The 22,426-nt window shown below is 33.0% G+C and overlaps 1 protein-coding gene across 5 annotated transcripts in view; it reads left to right on the top strand.

The window, feature by feature from the left end:
- Window positions 1–22,426, top strand: part of LOC135136678 (uncharacterized protein) — a 190,349-nt gene that overhangs the window by 28,636 nt on the left and 139,287 nt on the right. The gene's annotated exons all lie outside the window — the stretch shown is intronic.

Raw genomic sequence — 22,426 nt, 5'->3', positions numbered from 1 at the left:
TTTGGTTTTTTCTTATCTATGTACCAGCGGATACACGCTGTGGAGATATATCGATCTGTCGTTGGCCTTGGCGGATGCATAGGTCGAGGTTCTCGGTTTCAATGAGCAGCTCTGAATTATTGCCTCCAAGAGATATTTTTACGAGCGAGGTCCACTGCACTTGATCCGCGTTTCCTTGTGATAAAATATCAGATCGGTATCGAGGCGATGGAGCTTGACGCCGAAGCGTGACCCACATAATTATGAACCAGTGGTTCCTTTCCAGGCCCAGATTATAACGGTCCGATTAGCCCTCGCTCGATTTTCATCGCTTGTGAGTCATTCTCGAGGAAAATCGCTTTAATTGTAGTCCACTTCGACCATTATTACCCATTATCGTCGAGCTTAGTTGCTTCTAATAAACGAAAGGTCTTAAAGTCACACAGGTACAATCACAATCCAGCCACACCTTAACCGCTCACAACAAAGATCACCGATCCAAGGATCGCCACAAAATTCGTGCAAGGAGGTACTGATAAACGATCGGTGGTGGTTTTGGTTAGTCGTGACAATTGATCATGACCTGTGGTAGAAGCGCTATGGACTCAAAAGGTCATCGTACTTGTGCAACTTACAAAAGGCACCTGTTCTTCCATCCACCTCGGCCATCTTCCTTCACTCCAGCATCAATCAACGTCTCCCTGGCTATTTCCAGACGGCATTCCAAAGCATATTACGCATATTACGTTAAATATAGGTAAGTGCGGGACAAACGACGTGCCGACAAACCAGGTATTTGTCCAGGAATAATGGCTCGAATTCAAGCCGAAAAACACCGCTTCGCACGACACAAAACGAAAACGGACGTTTTCTGGCATTTTTTCAGAAACGATTATCGTGTTGGTGAAGGTGGTCATTTGGTACACGAGAAGTTTAAAGAATTGGAAACAAAAAGCTAAAATTCTACCCTCGTGTTAAAAAAAAAACACTAGAAAATTTTGAAAAATGTTTTTTTGTGTTTCGAAAACCAGTGGTGGTATTGACTTAGGGTTATTCTTCCCTATTTCTGGATTCAGCTTCTCGAAAACTGTCTCCCAGATTTATTCGATCCCCTGAAGTTTTTTATCACTACAGTTCGAAAATTCGTACCATTTTGTCAAAAATCGTCTAAAATGAAAGATGTGATTTTTGGGATATTATAAAAATTCAATTTTGAAACCGAATATTTCGAATACCACTGGTGTCGTAGACTTGGAATTACTGTCATTTATAGTCCCATCATTTCTGGGTAAACACGATTTTTTTCATAATTTTCCACCACCCAATTTGTACAGAATCCTACTAAATACGTCCTTTATAAAAATGTCACGATTGCTTCGAATTTTCGATGGTAACCCTCAGTCTGGACTCGGGATCATTAACGAATAATATTTTTAGATGAAGCTCGACAAAATTTAGGTTCCAGATTTTTATTTATGTATCTCTCAAATTTTTTTGTAAATTTTTGGGCCACTTCAACAAAATTTCAATTTTTTAATACGAAATTTGAAATTTTCTCAAGCACTTTTAAAATTTTGTAAAGGAGATTTTTTGTTGAGTTCGATCCCCTGAAGTTTTTATCACTCTAGTTCTTCGAAAATTCCTACCATTTTTTCAAAAATCGTCAAAAAATGTGATTCTTGCGATGTTATAAAATTCAACTTTGAAACCGAATATCTCCAAACCCAGTGGTAGTATAGACTTGGTATTATTCTCGTTTATAGTCCCATCATTTCTGGGTAAACACGATTTTTTTCATAATTTTTCGCCACCCAGTTTTTACAGAATCGTACTAAATACGTCCTTTATAAAAATGTCACGATTGCTTCGAATTTTCGATGGTAACCCTCAGTCTGGACTCGGGATCATTAACGAATAATATTTTTAGATGGAGCTCGACAAAATTTAGCTTCCAGATTTTTATTTATGTATCTCTCAAATTTTTTTGTAAATTTTTGGGCAACTTCAACAAAATTTCAATTTTTTAATACGAAATTTGAAATTTTCTCAAGCACTTTTAAAATTTTGTAAAGGAGATTTTTTTGTTGAGTTCGATCCTCTGAAGTTTTGCATCACTCTAGTTCTTCGAAAATGCTTACCATTTTTTCATAAATCGTCAAAAAATGTGATTCTTGCGATGTTATAAAAATTTAACTTTGAAACCGAATATCTCCAAACCCAGGGGTAGTATAGACTTGGGATTATTCTCGTTTATAGTCCCATCATTTCTGGGTAAACACGATTTTTTTCATAATTTTTCGCCACCCAGTTTTTACAGAATCGTACTAAATACGTCCTTTATAAAAATGTCACGATTGCTTCGAATTTTCGATGGTAACCCTCAGTCTGGACTCGGGATCATTAACGAATAATATTTTTAGATGGGGCTCGACAAAATTTAGCTTCCAGATTTTTATTTATGTATCTCTCAAATTTTTTTGAAAATTTTTGGGCAACTTCAACAAAATTTCAATTTTTTAATACGAAATTTGAAATTTCCACAAGCACTTTTAAAATTTTGTAAAGGAGATTTTTTTGTTGAGTTCGATCCCCTGAAGTTTTTTATCACTCTAGTTCTTCGAAAATTCCTACCATTTTTTCAAAAATCGTCAAAAAAATGTGATTCTTGCGATGTTATAAAAATTCAACTTTGAAACCGAATATCTCCAAACCCAGTGGTAGTATAGACTTGGGATTATTCTCGCTTATAGTCCCATCTTTTCGGGGCAAACACGATTTTTTTCATAATTTTTCGCCACCCAGTTTTTACAGAATCGTACTAAATACATCCTTTATAAAAATGTCACGATTGCTTCGAATTTTCGATGGTAACCCTCAGTCTGGACTAGGGATCATCAACGAATAATATTTTTAGATGGAGCTCGACAAAATTTAGCTTCCACATTTTCATTTATGTACCTCTCAAATTTTTTTGTAAATTTTTGGGCAACGTCAACAAAATTTCAATTTTTTAATACGAAATTTGAAATTTTCTCAAGCACTTATAAAATTTTGTAAAGGAGATTTTTTTTGTTGAGTTCGATCCCCTGAAGTTTTTTATCACTCTAGTTCTTCGAAAATTCCTACCATTTTTTCAAAAATCGTCAAAAAAATGTGATTCTTGCGATGTTATAAAAATTCAACTTTGAAACCGAATATCTCCAAACCCAGTGGTAGTATAGACTTGGGATTATTCTCGCTTATAGTCCCATCTTTTCGGGGCAAACACGATTTTTTTCATAATTTTTCGCCACCCAGTTTTTACAGAATCGTACTAAATACATCCTTTATAAAAATGTCACGATTGCTTCGAATTTTCGATGGTAACCCTCAGTCTGGACTAGGGATCATCAACGAATAATATTTTTAGATGGAGCTCGACAAAATTTAGCTTCCAGATTTTTGTTTATGTATCTCTCAAATTTTTTTGTAAATTTTTGGGCAACTTCAACAAAATTTCAATTTTTAATACGAAATTTGAAATTTTCTCAAGCACTTTTAAAATTCTGTAAAGGAGATTTTTTTGTTGAGTTCGATCCCCTGAAGTTTTTTATCACTCTAGTTCTTCGAAAATTCTTACCATTTTTTCAAAAATCGTCAAAAAATGTGATTCTTGCGATGTTATAAAAGTTCAATTTTGAAATCGAATATCTCCAGACCCAGTGGTAGTATAGACTTGTGATTATTCTCGCTTATAGTCCCATAATTTCTGGGTAAACACGATTTTTTTCATAATTTTTTGCCACCCAGTTTTTGCAGAATCGTACTAAATACGTCCTTTATAAAAATGTCACGATTGCTTCGAATTTTCGATGGTAACCCTCAGCCTGGACTCGGGATCATTAACGAATAATATTTTTAGATGGAGCTCGATAAAAATTTAGCTTCCAGATTTTTATTTATGTATCTCTCAAATTTTTTTGTAAATTTTTGGGCAACTTCAACAAAATTTCAATTTTTGAATACGAAATTGGAAATTTTCTCAAGCACTTTTAAAATTTTGTAAAGGAGATTTTTTTGTTGAGTTCGATCCCCTGAAGTTTTTTATCACTCTGGTTTTTCGAAAATTCCTACCATTTTTTCAAAAATCGTCAAAAAATTGTAATTCTTGCGATGTTATAAAAATTCAACTTTGAAACCGAATATCTCCAAACCCAGTGGTAATATAGACTTGGGATTATTCTCGGTTGTAGTCCCATCATTTTTGGGTAAACACGATTTTTTTCATAATTTTTCACCACCCAGTTTTTACAGAATCGTACTAAATACGTCCTTTATAAAAATATCACGATTGGTTCGAATTTTCGATGGTAACTCTCAGTCTGGGCTCGGGATCATTAACGAATAATATGTTTAGATGGAGCTCGACAAAATTTAGCTTCCAGATTTTTATTTATGCATCTCTCAAATTTGTTTGTAAATTTTTGGGCAACTTCAACAAAATTTCAATGTTTTAATACGAAATTTGAAATTTTCTCAAGCACTTTTAAAATTTTCTGAAGGAGATTTTTTTGTTGAGTTCGATCCCCTGAAGTTTTTTATCACTCTAGTTCTTCGAAAATTCCTACCATTTTTTCAAAAATCGTCAAAAAATTGTGATTCTTGCTATGTATAAAAATTCAACTTTGAAACCCAATATCTCCAAACCCAGTGGTAGTATAGACTTGGGATTGTTCTCGTTTATAGTCCCATCATTTCTGGGTAAACGCGATTTTTTTCATAATTTTTCGCCACCCAGTTTTATCAGAATCGTACTAAATACGTCCTTTATAAAAATGTCACGATTGCTTCGAAATTTCGATAGTAACCCTCAGTCTGGACTCGGGATCATTAACGAATAATATTTTTAGATGGAGCTCGACAAAATTTAGCTTCCAGGTTTTTATTTATGTATCTCTCAAATTTTTTGTAAATTTTTGGGCAACTTCAACAAAATTTCAATTTTTTAATACGAAATTTGAAATTTTCTCAAGCACTTTTAAAATTTTGTAAAGGAGATTTTTTTGTTGAGTTCGACCCCTTGAAGTTTTTTATCACTCTAGTTCTTCGAAAATTCCTACCATTTTTTCAAAAATTGTCAAAAAATGTGATTCTTGCGATGTTGTAAAAATTCAACTTTGAAACCGAATATCTCCAAACCCAGTGGTAGTATAGACTTGGGATTATTCTCGCTTATAGTCCCATCATTTCTAGGTAAACACGATTTTTTTCATAATTTTTCGCCACCCAGTTTTTGCAGAATCGTACTAAATACGTCCTTTATAAAAATGTCGCGATTGCTTCGAATTTTCGATGGTAACCCTCAGTCTGGACTCGGGATCATTAACGAATAATATTTTTAGATGGAGCTCGACAAAATTTAGCTTCCAGATTTTTATTTATGTATCTGTCAAATTTTTTTGTAAATTTTTGGGCAACTTCAACAAAATTTCAATTTTTTAATCGAAATTTGAAATTTTCTCAAGCACTTTTAAGATTTTGTAAAGGAGATTTTTTTGTTGAGTTCGATCCCCTGAAGTTTTTTATCACTGTAGTTCTTCGAAAATTCCTACCATTTTTTCAAAAATCGTCAAAAAATGTGATTCTTGCGACGTTATAAAAATTCAACTTTGAAACCGAATATCTCCAAACTCAGTGGTATATAGACTTGGGATTATTCTCGCTTATAGTCCCATCATTCCTGGGTAAACACGATTTTTTTCATAATTTTTCACCACCCAGTTTTTGCAGAATCGTACTAAATACGTCCTTTATAAAAATGTCACGATTGCTTCGAATTTTCGATGGTAACCCTCAGTCTGGACTCGGGATCATTAACGAATAATATTTTTAGATGGAGCTCGACAAAATTTAACTTCCAGACTTTTATTTATGTATCTCTCAAATTTTTTTGTAAATTTTTGGGCAACTTCAACAAAATTTCAATTTTTTAATACGAGATTTGAAATTTTCTCAAACACTTTTAAAATTTTGTAAAGGCGATTTTTTTTGTTGAGTTCGATCCCCTGAAGTTTTTTATCACTCTAGTTCTTCGAAAATTCCTACCATTTTTTCAAAAATCGTCAAAAAATGTGATTCTTGCGATGTTATAAAAATTCAACTTTGAAACCGAATATCTCCAAACCCAGTGGTGATACAGACTTGGGATTATTCTCATTTATAGTTGCATAATTTCTGGGTAAACGCGATTTTTTTCATAATTTTTCGCCACCCAATTTTTACAGAATCGTACTAAATACGTCCTTTATAAAAATGTCACGATTGCTTCGAATTTTCGATGCTAACCCTAAGTCTGGACTCGGGATCATTAACGAATAATATTTTTAAATGGAGCCCGACAAAATTTAGCTTCCAGATTTTTCTTTATGTATGTCTCAAATTTGTTTGTAAATTTTTGGGCTACTTCAACAAAATTTCAATTTTTTAATACGAAATTTGAAAATTTCTCAAGGACTTTTAAAATTTTGTAAAGGAGATTTTTTTGTTGAGTTCGATCCCCTGACGTTTTTTATCACTCTAGTTCTTCGAAATTCCTACCATTTTTTCAAAAATCGTCAAAAAAATGTGATTCTTGCGATGTTATAAAAATTCAACTTTGAAACCGAATATCTCCAAACCCGGTGGTAGTATAGACTTGCGATTATTCTCGCTTATAGTCCCATGATTTCTGGGTAAACACGATTTTTTTCATAATTTTTCGCCACCCAGTTTTTACAGAATCGTATTAAATACGTCCTTTATAAAAATGTCACGATTGCTTCGAATTTTCGATGGTAACCCTCAGTCTGGACTCGGGATCATTAACGAATAATATTTTTAGATGGAGCTCGACAAAATTTAGCTTCCAGATTTTTATTTGTGTATCGCTCAATTTTTTTTTGTAAATTTTTGGGCAACTTCAACAAAATTTCAATTTTTTAATACGAAATTTGAAAATTTCTCAAGCACTTTTGAAATTTAGGAATGTAGATTTTTTTGTTGAGTTCGATCCCCTGACGTTTTTTATCACTCTAGTTCTTCGAAATTCCTACCATTTTTTCAAAAATCGTCAAAAAAATGTGATTCTTGCGATGTTATAAAAATTCAACTTTGAAACCGAATATCTCCAAACCCGGTGGTAGTATAGACTTGCGATTATTCTCGCTTATAGTCCCATGATTTCTGGGTAAACACGATTTTTTTCATAATTTTTCGCCACCCAGTTTTTACAGAATCGTATTAAATACGTCCTTTATAAAAATGTCACGATTGCTTCGAATTTTCGATGGTAACCCTCAGTCTGGACTCGGGATCATTAACGAATAATATTTTTAGATGGAGCTCGACAAAATTTAGCTTCCAGATTTTTATTTGTGTATCGCTCAATTTTTTTTTGTAAATTTTTGGGCAACTTCAACAAAATTTCAATTTTTTAATACGAAATTTGAAAATTTCTCAAGCACTTTTGAAATTTAGGAATGTAGATTTTTTTGTTGAGTTCGATCCCCTGAAGTTTTTTATCACTCTAGTTCTTCAAAATTCCTACCATTTTTTCAAAAATCGTCAAAAAAATGTGATTCTTGCGATGTTATAAAAATTCAACTTTGAAACCGAATATCTCCAAACCCAGTGGTAATATAGACTTGGGATTATTCTCGCTTATGGTCCCATCACTTCTGGGTAAACACGATTTTTTTCATAACTTTTCGCCACCCAGTTTTGTACACAATCGTACTAAATAGGTCCTTTATAAAACTGTCAAGATCGCTTCGAATTTTCGATGCTAGCCCTCAGTCTAGACTCGGGATCTTTAACGTATAACATCTTTAGATGGAGTTGGACAAAATTTATCTATCAGATTTTTATTTATCTCACAGATTTTTTTGTAAATTTTTGGCCAATTTTTTAATAAGTAATTTGAGATTTAGCACTTTTGAAATTTAGCAAGATTTTTTTGTTGATTTTGATCCCCTCTAGTATCTTTTCTTATAATAAATTCATTAAATTTCTTAGAGGATACGTCATGTTCTAAAATCCGTTTTATCTTAGCAATTCATAAATAAGTTAGTACTTGTCAAAATAAGACTGATTTTGACAAATGACATACCCTCTAGTCTTCATTTTCATAGAGGGTATGTCATTTGCCAATATCAGTCTTATCCTAGCAGGCACTAGCCCCACCCACCCACCCTCTCTTTTCTTAAGGGATATGTGATTTGCCAATATCAGTCTTAACAGGTACTAGCCCCACCCACCCGCCCTCTGTTTTCCTAGACTGTATCTCATTTGCCAAAATCAGTTTTATCTTAGCAAGTCCTAGTATCGCCCACCCGCCCTCTCTTTTCTTAGAGGGTATCTGTTTTGCGAAAATCACTCCTATCTTAGCAAGTAAGTATTAACCCCGCCCACCCACCCTCTCTTTTTTTGTAGGGTATGTCATTTGCCAAAATCAATCTTATTTTAGTGGCTACTAGAGGAGAGGTTGGGTGGACGGGGCTAGTAGCTGTCAAGATTCGACTGATTTTGGCAGATGCGATACATTATAAGAGAAGAGAGGTTGGGTGGGCGGGGATAGTAGCTGTCAAGATTCGACTGATTTTGGCAGATGAGATACATTATAAGAGAGGAGAGGGTGGGTGGGCGGGGCTAGTAACTGTCAAGATAAGACTGATTTTGGCAGATGGCATACCTTCTAAGAAAAGAGAGGGTGGGTGGGCGGGGCTAGTACCTGCTAAGATAAGACTGATTTTCGCAAATGAGATATCCTCTCAGAAAAGGGGGGTGGGTGGGTCTAGTACTTGTTAAGATAGGATTGATTTTGGCAAATGACATACCTTATAAGAAAATGAAGAGTAGAAGGTATGTCATTTGTCAAAAACAGTTTTATTTTGGAAAGTACTAGTTTCTTTATGACTTGAGTTTTTCGAAAATGCCTACCATTTTTTCAAAAATCGTCAAAAAGAAAAAATGTGATGTTTGCGATATTATAAAAATTCAACTTTGAAATCAAGTATTTCAAAAACCAATCGTGGTATAGTCTTAGGATTCTTCTTATTTATAAACTCATCATTTCTGGGTAAACGGGATTTTTTTCATAATTTTTGACTACCCAGTTTTGACACAATTGTACTAAATACGTGCTTAACAAAAATGCCAGGATTGTTTCGAATTTTTGATGATAGTCCTCAGTCTTGGACCTGAGACTATTGACGTACCGTATTTGTGTATTCAGCTCGAAGAAATCTATCTTCCAAATTTTTTTGTAGATTTTTAAGTGGTTTTACGAAAATTTCGATTTTTTTAAAACTTTCCACTTGGAAATTTTTTGACTTTTTTCGAGCACTTTTGGAATTCACCGAAGTAGATTTGGTTGTACGTTTTGATCTCCCGAAGGATTTTACGACTTTAGTTCTGAGAAAGTTCCTATCATTTTTCCAAAATCGTCAAAGAAATGGCAATTTTTGCGATATTATAAAAATTCAGCTTTAAAACCCTTTATTTTGAAACCCAGTGGTTTTATAGACTTGGGATTATTCTCATTTATAGCTCCATCATCTCTGTGTAAACATGATTTTTTTCATAATTTTTGGCCATCCAATTTTTACAGAATCGTGCTAAATACGTCCTTTTTAAAAATGTCACGATTGCTTCGAATTTTAGGTGGTAGATTTCAATTTTGAGCCCAAAATCAATAATATACCATGTTTTTAGATGGAGCTCGACAAAATTTATTTTTTTTTTATTTTGATTCTCTGAAGTTTTTTATGACTTCAGTTTTTCGAAAATTCTGACTATTTTTTCAAATGGCGAAAACATCGTCCACTTGCCTCACCTATTTTCATGAAGAAATTAATGCTCATCTTTCAAATTCTTTACATATAGAGTTACGAAAAGGGCAAATATAAAAAAGGCAACAAGTTGGCCGCGGTTCCCTGTTGAGAAAATTGTCCGTTGAATTGAAAATTTGCTACATTTGCTGCGCGATGTGGATCAGTTTTATGGACGTTCTGCCAATCAGTTCAACAACTTTGCCCTCTATTTACTCTTCCATCGAATGAATCATGTTAATAAACGACTTGTTCATGTTCACTTGACGTGTAGCTGTTAATTTTTAAATAAACCACCACTGTTAGAATCGGTTGTTTGTACTTTGTTGTGTCTAAGGCCACATATGGCGTTTCACCCACGTCGTGCGACTTCCAGAAAACCTAGAAGGGTTCAAAGGTTTCAAACTAACAATCCATCAGTCATCCAAGAACGTTACAAAATTTTAAAGAAACGGTTAAGTTGCCGGTGTCAGATGTCCCATCCAATTAGACAACAAAACCAAAAGACCCGAAGGCGCTATAAATTCCCAGGTATTTATTTCGGTCTTCTTAATTGCCGCGGCGTTTGGTGTACGCTGCATTACGTAAATTAAAAATAGTACCAAACATTTCGGGAGCCCGTGATAATTAGTCCGCCATCTTGCCGTTGATAACCGACCGGATATCGCCATCCTGTCTCCCAAGAGTTTAGTTTGGCATTTGGCCACCTCCATTCCATTTCACACTTATTAAGTCGATCCTCGGACAAGCATTCGTCATCTTGGCACGACGTGCGTCTTTATGCCAAAAATAACGTGCCAAAACTCTGTATAAGGGCGCTTCTTCCGCGTTATTTTGCCACGCTTGGTTACGTCGTTCCACTTCTTGCTCTGACCGCTGGGCTTCCTCTTTTTTAAAAATTCAGGCGATGACTCATGCTGTTTTGACGGCGTCTACATCAAAGGCAGCTTATGGAGGGTAGCATGCTTGATTAGATCACAATGCCGATCTAATACTGATGACGTGGTGCAAATTGATGTTGCAGCATTGTGGAGGAGATTGGAAAGGGATGTGATAAAAAGCGAATGAAAGAGGAGTGAGCGCTCCGGGTCCGGAGTTTGAGCTTTATTAGGGGCTATGAATCGCAGAGTCGGAGTCTGGGCGAAATGTGAAGCACCTGGGTTGAATTATGCAAGAACACATTAAGTGACCCATTACCCCAGCAATTTTCAAATCAGGGAATGACGAGAAAATTACAAGCATGCTAATGCGTGAGAATTTCACACAGGAAGAAGAAAACTTAATTAAGATTGTTTACACTTAAACTAAGGTGCTCCTAATTTACAATGGTAATTTACGGGCTCGGCTTCGTTGAAAACTGAGCGAGTCCGTCGATTTTAAAAATGATTTAGTTCGGCCACTTTTCGACGGTTTTGACAAATGCTGTTTACACACTTACGCACTACGGACTTCATTATTTATTATGCGAAGGGGAGAGATGACGTGTTGGGGAATGATTCATTGGTTAAAGGCATGAATCAATTTGCATAATGAAAGCAAGAGACGTTCAATTAACATTTAATACGAATCTGACTGTTACAAAATGTAATTAATAATCTGTTCACCGTTAGAATTGTAAAAACGTATCATTAATAATGAGGTGGCGGTTTAACCTTTGGGCTCATACGTGAAACTAGCTACAAATTGTTCAAATGGAGTACCCGGCAGTGATGCGATGTTCAAACTTAATTTAGAAAGGAAATTTCAAATGTCGTTGGCTTTCGTAAGACTGGTAAATTTGAGTTCATAGCACTATTTTCTTTAACCGGAAAAAACCCAGTTATAAAGAATTGACTTCCTGTAAACTATCAAAAATTCGTAAATAAAAATACCACAATTTTTGAGATATTTTAAAAATTTGACTTTAAGTTCAATATTTCTAAATCCGGTGATTGTATCGACTTGGGATTTTTGTTCCTGGTGGACCCATCATTCACATATAAACACGATTTTTTTCATAATTTTAGATCAACAAGTTTCTCAGAAATCGCACTAAGTACTTCCTTAATAAAAGTGGCACGATTGTTCCTGGATTTTCGATGGCAGGCCGTCAATCTTGGAACTGCGACCATCAGCAACCATATTTTTATATTCAGCTCGTCGAAATCTATCTCCCAGATTTTTTTCAGGATTTTTCGGCAACTTCTCGAAAATTTCAATTTTTTAATAGAGAAATTTTCGATTTCTCTCGAAATCTTTCGAAACCTAGCAAAGGATATTGTTTTGTTGGTTTCAATCTCGTGGAGTGTTTTTCAACATCAGTTCTTCGAAAATTCCTACCATTTTTCCAAAATCGCCAAAATAAAATTTAGCAATTTTTGAGATATTTTAAAAATTTGACTTTAAGCTCAATTTTTCTAAATCCGGTGATTGTATCGACTTGGAATTTTTGTTCCTGGTAGACCCATCATTCACACATAAACACGATTTTTTTCATAATTTTAAATCAACAAGTTTCTCAGAAATCGCACTAAGTACTTCCTTAATAAAAAAGGCACGATTGTTCCTGGATTTTCGATGGTAGGCCGTCAATCTTAGAACTGTGACCATCAGCAACCATATTTTTGTATTCTGCTCCTCGAAATCTATCTCCCAGAATTTTTTCAGGATTTTTCGGCAACTTCTCGAAAATTTCAATTTTTTAATAGAGAAATTTTCGACTTTTCCTCGAGACCTTTCGAAACCTAGCAAAGGATATTGTTTTGTTGGTTTCAATCTCGTGGAGTGTTTATCAACATCAGTTCTTCGAAAATTCCTACCGTTTTTCTAAAATCGCCAAAATAAAATTTAGCAATTTTTGAGATACTTTAAAAATTTGACTTTAAGCTCAATTTTTCTAAATCCGGTGATTGTATCGACTTGGAATTTTTGTTCCTGGTAGACTCATCGTTCACACATAAACACGATTTTTTTCATAATTTTAGACCACCAAGTTTTTCAGAAATCACCATAAATACTTCCTTTACAAAAATAATACCATTGCTCCTGGATTTTCGATGGTAGGCCATCAATCTTGGAACTGCAATCATCAGCAACCATATTTTTGTATTCAGCTCGTCGAAATCTATTTTCCAGATTTTTTTCAGGATTTTTAGGCAACTTCTCGAAAATTTCAATTTTTTAATAGAGAAATTTTCGACTTTTCCTGGAGATCTTTCGAAACCTAGCAAAGGACATTGTTTTGCTGGTTTCAATCTCGTGGAGTGTTTTTCAACATCAGTTCTTTGAAAATTCCTACCGTTTTTCTAAAATCGCCAAAATAAAATTTAGCAATTTTTGAGATATTTTAAAAATTTGACTTTAAAGCTCAATATTTCTAAATCCGGTGATTGTATCGACTTGTGATTTTTGTTCCTGGTAGATCCATCATTCACACATAAACACGATTTTTTTCATAATTTTTGACCACCAAGTTTTTCAGAAATCACCATAAATACTTCCTTTACAAAAATAATACCATTGCTCCTGGATGTTCGATGGTTGGCCGTCAATCTTGGAACCTGGACCACGAACATTCCATATTTTTGGATTCAGCTCGTGGAAATCTATCTCCCAGAATTTTTGGAGGTTTGTTAATCCGTTTCTCGAAATTTCAATTTTTTGGTACTAAATTTTTTATTTTTCCTCGAAAACTTTCGAAACTTTGCAGAGGAGATTATTTTGTTGATTTCGATCCCTTGAAGTATTTTTCAACTTACGTTCTTTGAAAATTCCTACCATTTTTCCAAAATCGCCAAAATAAAATATGACAGTTCTTGAAATTTTTTTCAAACGTGACTTTGAAACCGAACAATTAGAAACTCGGCCGTCGCACTGACTTGGGATTTTTGTCTCTGAAGGACCCATCATTCCTACATAAACACGATTTTTTTCATAATTTTAGACCACCTAGTTTTTCAGAAATCATTCTAAATACTTCCTTGATAAAAATAGCACCATTGCTCCTGGATTTTCGATGGTTGGCCGTCAATCTTGGAACCTGGACCACCAACATTTCATATTTTTGGATTCAGCTCATGGCAATCTATCTCCTATAATTTTTTGAGGTTTTTTTAGGCCGTTTCTCGAAATTTCAATTTTTTGGTACTAAATTTTTTATTTTTCCTCGAAAACTTTCGAAACTTTGCGGAGGAGGTTATTTTGTTGATTTCGATCCCTTGAAGTATTTTTCAACTTCCGTTCTTTGAAAATTCCTACCATTTTTCCAAAATCGCCAAAATAAAATATGACAGTTTTTGTGATTTTTTTCAAATGTGACTTTGAAACCGAACATTTAGAAATTCGGCCGTCGCACTGACTTGGGATTTTTGTCTTTGAAGGACCCATCATTCCTACATAAACACGATTTTTTTCATAATTTTAGACCACCAAGTTTTTCAGAAATCATTCTAAATACTTCCTTGATAAAAATAGCACCATTGCTCCTGGATTTTCGATGGTTGGCCTTCAATTTTGGAACCTGGACCACCAAAATTTCATATTTTTGTATTCAGCTCGTGGCAATCTATCTCCTAGAATTTTTTGAGGTTTGTTAATCCGTTTCTCGAAACTTCAATTTTTTGGAACTAAATTTTTTATTTTTCCTCGAAAACTTTCGTAACTCTGCAGAGGAGATTATTTTGTTGATTTCGATCCCCTGAAGTATTTTTCAACTTCCGTTCTTTGAAAATTCCTACCATTTTTCCAAAATCGCCAAAATAAAATATGACAGTTTTTGAGATTTATTTCAAATGTGACTTTGAAACCGAACCTTTCGAAACTCGACTGTCGTACTGACTTGGGATTTTTGTCCCTGATGGACCCATCATTCTTACATAAACACGATTTTTTTCATAATTTTAGACCACCGAGTTTTTCAGAAATCATTCTAAATACTTCCTTGATAAAAATAGCACCATTGCTCCTGGATTTTCAATGGTTGGCCGTCAATCTTGGAACCAGAGCTATCAACATACCAACTTTTTGGATTAAACTCGTCGAAATCTATCTCCTAGAATGTTTTGTGGAGTTTTAAGTAACTTAGGGAAAATCGCAATTTCAATTTTTCCATATTTTCATTTATTTTATTACTTAAATAAAAAATGGTTCCCCTCTAACTTTCCCAAAGTTCCAAAAAAACAAAACTTTTTTATTAATTGTGTTTCCAGGGCAAGAAAAGTTCTGTGTAAATAGTTTTAAACCAATTATTTAACTGTGCTGGACTTGAAGTTTATTATTCTCTACATCTAGATTTTTTTTGACCGAATGTACTTCTATATAATTGGAATCAATTGCCTCGATAAAAGTGTCATAAAGATACGATTGACGTGATTGACGTCACATTTACGTTTTCTTATTTAAATTCAACTTGCCCCTTCGAGCTAAAAACAATGGCGCGGGCGAACTTCAATAGCCAATTCGTTCATAGCCAGCCAATCGACCAGAAATTCAAATTCAATGCCCCTCATCACCACACACAATTAAAAAATAATCAAAACATCTCTCCACGTAGCTCCTTATTAACCAACCCCACCACCCAATCGCAATCACTCCCAGCGATCGCATTGAATAACTTACGATGGAATTCTTCCACACTTCCCAGATAAGAGCCCAGGTATTGTATTTGTGGAGCTCACTGACAGGTCGATTTAACGAGGCGTTACCGTCTAGATAACAATGCGAAATAAGCGGTACAATTACACGAAATGTTCTGACCGTGATATATAAACATAAGTATCGTGGCAGTTTGTCGCTCCGTAAACAATAGACCCAATTGAATAAATTTGAATTTTAGGCGCGATGTACAGTGTGTTCCCAAAACTGCCACACTCGTGATTTAAGCCACGCTCTCAATGTAATCCGGTGGGTGTCGATCCACCTACTAGTCTTGTGTGTTAAAAACACGGGCTTGGCGGCTTGTGGTCCAGTATTTGCCGCAAAGCGATTTATTACTAGAGGTCTATCTTAGGTGCTCCTACATGGTTCGCGGAACGTGACATGCCCTAATGTGGAAGTTGCATAACTGGGAGATTACTGGGAAAGAGCGAAATGGGGTCATATTTTCGAAAAAGGCGAAAAATGGGGCGAGAGGTTAGCCCGCCCCAGCTACTTCCCCTGATTAATATTATTAGTTAAAAATCGACGAAATTCCCAGTCCGGCTCTGGAAAACCGCCGTCCATTAATTAGCCGCCGATCCGAAAAGTGGGACAATGAAATTATGTTCATTAATTTCAGAAGGCTCATTATGTCGAAATATTTTAATTTTGTGTTTTTAAAGTGGAATTCTTAATTGATAAAAGATGGGATGCCTTTGAGTTGCCACATGTTTAATTCAGGATATGAAATGTGTTTCTTGTAACGATTTCAAGAATGCACTCCGACCATTGCATTGTCATTAACCGAGCTGAACACCTGCTCGTAACCGTTTCGTCTCGCACATTCATACCTATTTAGCGGCAATTTAATTGGAAAATGACGCAATTTCGTCCCGTTTCAAAGGGATACATGGGCAAAAAGAGGACGTCTGTCGTCTAGTTCTTTAAGGTCGGTCTATAAACTTGTTCGCCGTTGACGTTGACATTGTAAGATAAATACGCAGCGAAGGTATGCGTCGTTTATATCATCCGTTTACGTTGCCGTTGAAAGTTGGCACGCCGTTGGGGTGACGTTCGAGATGACCATCTTTAAACTTTCGCCGTTACGTTGCCGTTGACGTTGGGTTTTCAACCAATGAAACTGCGGTAGTTCTTTCGTCTCAAAAACAGATTAGTTAGTAATGGTATATTTTTGCAAGGAAACATGGATTTTGCAATTATGGGGCCGAGCCTTATTGCAAAATCTATATTTCTTTATACAAATTTTTCATTTTAAACATGTTTTAAGTTTCATGTTCTGAAAAAAAGTCTACACATATTAAAACAAAAAAGCAAAATTTAAGCCCGCCCACCCGCCCTGTCTCAATTGTGATGATTTTTTTTATTGGCCATGAACCAAAGGGGCGGAGCTTAACTGCAAAATACTTATTTCTTCACAAGAAATTAAAAACATGTTTCTGAGTATCGTGTTGTTCAAAGAATACTATGTACATCTAGACAAAAAGCAAAATATAAACCCCGCCCACCCACCCCATCTTAATTGTGATGAATTTTTTTATTTGTAGAAACTTAAAACACGTTTAGAATGGTAAAATTTTGTAAGAAAATAGGGATTAAGGCAATTAGATTAGATCTAACAACGATTTTCAATTTTTCGATATTACAATTTAAAGATTTTTCAATTTTTCGATTTTCCGATGTTTCAATCTTATGATTTCTTAATTTTTGATTCTTCAATTTTTCCATTTCTCAGTTTCCCGAATAATCATTTTCATTTCTCGATTTCTCGACTTTTCAATTCTTTTTAATTTTCTATTTTTCGACTTTTTGATTTCTAGATTTTTCAATTTTTTCGGTGTTTTAGTTTTGGTTTTTCACTTTTTCGATTCTTCAATTTTTCGATTTTTTTGACGTTTCGATTTTCGATCTCTCGATTTTCAAATTTTCGATTTATTAATGTTTCTATTTCTCAAGTTTGCGGATTTTTCAAATTTTAGATTTTTCGTTTGTTAATGTTTCAATTTAATGATCTTTTAATTTTTCGACTTCTCGGTTTTTCTGTTTTAGTTTTGGCTTTTTTAAAGTTTTCCATTTTTCAGTTGTTTTCCCATTTTTCAACTTTTTGATTTTTCGACTTTTAGATTTCTGGAATTTTCAATTTTTCGGTTCTCAATTTTTTTCATTTTTCGATTTTCCGATGTTTCGATCTTACGATTTCTCAATTTTTGATTCTTCAAGTTTTCGATTTCTCAGTTTCTCGAACAATCATTTTCATTTCTCGATTTTTCAATTTTTTCGGTGTTTCAGTTTTGGTTTTTCACTTTTTCGATTCTTCAATTTTTCTTCCAGTTTTCAATTTTTCGGTATTCAGCTTTCGGATTTTCCAAAATATCGATTTTTCAATTTTTCGATTTTTTGACGTTTCGATTTTCGTTCTCTCGATTTTTATCTTTTTCACTATTCAATTTTTCGGTTTATTAATGTTTCTATTTCTCAATTTTTCAGATTTTTCAAATTTTGGATTTTTCAGTTTGTTGATGTTTCAATTTAATGATTCTTCAATTTTTCGACTTCTCAATTTTCGATTTTTCGACTTTATTTTTCGATTTTTCGACTTTTAGTTTCCTCGAATTTTCAAATTTTCGATTTCTCAATTTTTCTGTTTCAGTTAGGGTTTTTTTAAGTTTTCCATTTTTCAATTTTTTGATATTTCAGTTTTGGGATTTTTCAATATTTCTGTTCAATTTTTCGATTTTTCGACTTTTAGATTTCTGGAATTTTCAATTTTTTGGTTTCTTAATTTTTTTCATTTTCCGATGTTTCGATCTTACGATTTCACAATTTTTGATGCTTCAATTTTTTCGATTTCTCGATTTCCCAAATAATCGATTTTCATTTATAGATTTCTCGACTTTTAAATTTTTTTTAATTTTTTATTTTACGACTTTTGGATTTCTAAATTTTTAATTTTTTTTTGTTTCAGTTTTGGTTTTTCACTTTTTCGATCCTTCAATTTTTGTTCCCTTTTTCAATTTTTCAGTAATTCAGCTTTGGGGTTTTTAAATTTTTAAATTTTTTTTGACGTTTCGATTTTCGATCTCTCGATTTTTTACTTTTTAGATTTTCAATTTTTCAATTTACTGATTTTTCTATTTCTCAATTTTTCGAATTTTTTAAATTTTAGAATTTTCAGTTTATTGATTTTTCTGTATTTTAGTTTTGGTTTTTTTTAAGGTTTTCCATTCTTAATTTTTTTTCTCATTTTTCAGTTTTTGATATTTCAGTTTTCGGATTTTTCAATATTTTAAGTCTTCAATTTTTCGATTTTTCGACTTTTAAGATTTCTCGAATTTTCAGTTTCTCGATTTCTCAATTTTTCAGTGTTTCCGTTTTGGCTTTTTTTTATTTTTCCATTCTTAAAGTTTTTCCCATTCTTCAGTTTTTCCCCATTTTTCAATTTTTTGTTATTTCAGTTTTGCGATTTTTCAAAATTTTAGTTCTTCAATTTTTTCGAATTTCAGACTTCTCGAATTTTCAATTTTTCGATTTCTTAATTTTTCTGTTTCTGTTTTGGCTTTTTTTTTAATTTTTCCATTCTTCAATTATTTTCCCATTGTTCAGTTTTTTGTTATTTCAGTTTTGGGATTTTTCAATATTTCAAGTCTTCAATTTTTCGATTTTTCGACTTTTAAGATTTCTCGAATTTTCAATTTCTCGATTTCTCAATTTTTCGGTGTTTCAGTTTTGGCTTTTTTTTATTTTTCCATTCTTAAAGTTTTTCCCATTCTTCAGTTTTTTCCCCATTTTTCAATTATTTGTTATTTCAGTTTTGGGATTTTTCAAAATTTTAGTTCTTCAATTTTTCGATTTTTCGAATTTTCAATTTTTCGATTTCTTAATTTTTCTGTTTCTGTTTTGGCTATTTTTTTAATTTTTCCATTCTTCAATTATTTTCCCATTGTTCAGTTTTTTGTTATTTCAGTTTTGGGATTTTTCAATATTTCAGTTCTCAATTTTTCAATTTTTGGATTTCTCGATTTTTTATTTTTTCGATTTTCAATTTTTCAATGTTTCTATTTCTCAATTTTTCGAGTTTTTTAAATTTTAGATTTTTCAGTTGATGTCTCAATTGAATGAAATAATTTTTTTCGACTTCTCGGTTTTAGATTTTTCTACTTCGACTTTTCGATTTTTTGACTTTTAGATATCTCGAATTTTAAATTTCTCGATTTCTCAATTTTTCGGTGTTTGTTTTGGCTTTTTTTTATTTTTCCATTCTTAAAGTTTTTCTCATTCTTCAGTTTTTTCCCCATTTTTCAATTTTTTGTTATTTCAGTTTTGGGATTTTTCAAAATTTTAATTCTTCAATTTTTCGATTTTTCGAATTTTAGACTTCTCGAATTTTCAATTTTTCGATTTCTTAATTTTTCTGTTTCAGTTTTGGCTTTTTTTTAAATATTTCTATTCTTCAATTTTTTTTTTATTGTTCAATTTTTTGATATTTCAGTTTTGGGATTTTTCAATATTTTGATTTTTCGACTTTTAGATTTCTGGAATTTTCAATTTTTCGGTTTCTCAATTTTTTTCATTTTTCTATTTTGCGTTTTCCGATGTTTCGATCTTATACGATTTCTCAATTTTTGATTCTTCAATTCTTTCGATTTCTCAGTTTCCCAAATAATCGATTTTTATTTGTCGGTTTCTCGACTTTTGGATTTTTTAAAATTTTCTATTTTTCGACTTTTCGATTTCTAGATTTTTCAGTTTTTTTGTTTCAGTTTTGACTTTTCACTTTTTTGATCCTTCGATTTTTCTTCCCTTTTTCTATTTTTCGGTATTTCAGCTTTGGGATATTTCAATTTTTCGATTTTCTATCTCTTGATTTTTACTTTTTCCATTTTCAATTTTTCGATTTATTGATGTTCCTGTTTCTCAGTTTTTCGAATTTTTCAAATTTTAGATTTTTCAGTTTCTTGATGTTTCAATTTAACGATTTTGCGAACTTTAGATTTCTCGATTTCTTAATTTTTCTGTATGTATTTCAGTTTTGTTTTTTTTTAAATTTTTCCATTCTTCAATTTTTTTCTCATTTTTCAGTTTTTTGATATTTCAGTTTTGGAATTTTCCAATATTTTAATTTTTCGATTTTTCGACGTTTAGTTTTCTCGAATTTTCAATTTTTCGATTTCTCAATTTTTCTGTTTCAGTTTTGGCTTTTTTTTTAATTTTTCCATTCTTCAATCATTTTTCCATTTTTCAGTTTTTTGATACTTCAGTTTTGGGATTTTTCAATATTTCAATTCTTTATTTTTCAATTTTTGGATTTCTCAGTTTTTTACTTTTTCGATTCTCAATTTTTTGATGTTTCTATGTCTCAATTTTTCGAATTTTTCAAACTTTATATTTTTCAGTAGATGTTTCAATTTAATGAAATACAATTTTGCGACTTCTGGATTTTAGATTTTTCGACTTCGATTTTTTAACTTTAAGATACGAGGTAAGCGCCAAATATTCTCGGCCTGATATATTTGCGATTGCTCGTCGGGAAATTTGTACAACTCATAAAAGACTAGAGGGTCCCCGCAGTATGTGTGTAAAATTTCAAGCCCCACTGCCCATTAGTTTTGATACATTTGAGGAGTAATATTTGAAAAATTATGGACTCATCATGCCTGTTTAAAATTGAAAATCGAACGGCAATAAAATTCTTATCAAAAGATGGAATTGCTCTAAAGGGTATTAAGGACAGGATGGTTTTTGTGTTTGCTGAAGCTTGTCCTTCACATTTTACGAAAAAAAATGATCACAGTTATTTCGCATGGGGTAAGAAACCCTTGAAGACGAACCAATCTTCCAAAAAAATCATGGCCACAATTTTTTGGGACTGTAAAGGCATGTTGTTGATTAATTTTAAAGGATGAAATACCACTGTCAACGCTGCATATTATGCTTACTTACTGCATAAATTAGGAGACCGTATTTGGGAAAAAAGGCCGAGAAAATTAAGAAGAGGCGTTCGATTGCTTCATGAAAATGCGCTCGTTCATACCGCATGTCTTTCTCAAGCTGCTATAGGGGCCTGTGACTTCGAGTAACTTGATCATCCACCCTACAGTACTGACTTAGCTTCGAACGATTATTAACTGTTCTCTAAGATAAAAAACGACTTGCAGGGAAAACGTTTTGGACGGATAAAGAGGTGCAAACGGCAGTACTACATCATTTTAGTGATAAAGATTCAAATAATTTTTTTAAACGCATAGAGCTGTTAGTTGAACGTAGTTTTGAATGTATTGAAGTTAACAGAGATTATGTTGAAATATAAATATTTAATTTTTTTCCATCAGGTCTCTTTCTTTGTTAGGCCGAGAATATTTGGCGCTTACCTCGTATTTCGAATTTTCAATTTTTCGATTTCTCAATTTTTCTGTTTCAGTTTTGGTTTTTTTTTCTCATTTTTCCATTCTAAATTTTTTTTCCCGTTCTTCAATTTTTTCCCCATTTTTCAATTTTTGATATTTCAGTTTTGGGATTTTTCAATATTTCAATTCTAAATTTTTTAATTTTTGGATTTTCCGATTTTTCACTGTTTCGATTTTTAAGTTTTAGATTTTTTAGTTTTCCAAGTTATGGTTTTTTTCATGTTTCGAGTCCTTGGTTTTTCAATTTTTTCATATTTTAATTCTTCATTTTTTTTTATTCCATGTGAGCCAGTGGGACGAAGCTTAACTACAAAATACTTATTTCTTTACAAAAAATAAAAAACAAGTTTTTGAGTATCGTGTTGTTCAAAAAATACTATGTACATTAAGAGAAAAAGCCAAATATAAACCCCGCTCACCCACCCCATCTCAATTGTGATGATTTTTTTCTTAGTAACTTAAAACACGTTTAAAATGGTAAATTTTTGTGAAAAAATATGGATTTTGCAGTTAAGCTCCGCCTTCTTGGCTCACGACGAATAACAAAAATCATCACAATTGAAATAG

This window comes from Zophobas morio, unplaced genomic scaffold (assembly GCF_036711695.1).
Source record: "Zophobas morio isolate AGI-343-1 ecotype UQ-CSIRO unplaced genomic scaffold, CSIRO_AGI_Zmor_V1 ptg000026l, whole genome shotgun sequence".
In the NCBI taxonomy this organism is placed as follows: domain Eukaryota; kingdom Metazoa; phylum Arthropoda; class Insecta; order Coleoptera; family Tenebrionidae; genus Zophobas; species Zophobas morio.
This window is presented reverse-complemented; position numbering and strand designations above follow the sequence as displayed.